The following is a 429-nucleotide window of genomic DNA, read 5'->3' as shown; positions in this document are numbered from 1 at the left end:
GTGGTCAAATTAAGACTCTTTAAGACTATAGTTTTCTTTACCTCCAATATCAGTGAATATTTTATACTGGCAATTTTATCCCTGCAATAATAAATAAAAAGCAATGTTGTTATTTGCATGAGGATAAGTTTAAGTGCGTATATTGTGTTTAGTGACAATAACCTCAACAAGTAGCCAAGAATGTTAAACATGAATTTCTTGATTTTATTTTTAAGACATTACATTATTTTCACTTCTGATATATTTAGCATTTTAAGTCTCTATATTCTCTTAAAATCTGGGGAGAGGTTACTCTATGCATGAAATGTTTGCATATTCCATTTTCTGAATGATGTATGAACAAGATGCAAGTTAGAAATTAGCTGACAAACACAATACCACAACAGTGGGTTAAAAAGTAATAAATATATATATATATATATATATATA

This window comes from Sinocyclocheilus rhinocerous, unplaced genomic scaffold (genome assembly GCF_001515625.1).
Source record: "Sinocyclocheilus rhinocerous isolate Xijiao unplaced genomic scaffold, SAMN03320098_v1.1 scaffold2341, whole genome shotgun sequence".
NCBI classification, from domain to species: domain Eukaryota; kingdom Metazoa; phylum Chordata; class Actinopteri; order Cypriniformes; family Cyprinidae; genus Sinocyclocheilus; species Sinocyclocheilus rhinocerous.
Note: the sequence above shows the minus strand (reverse complement) of the source record.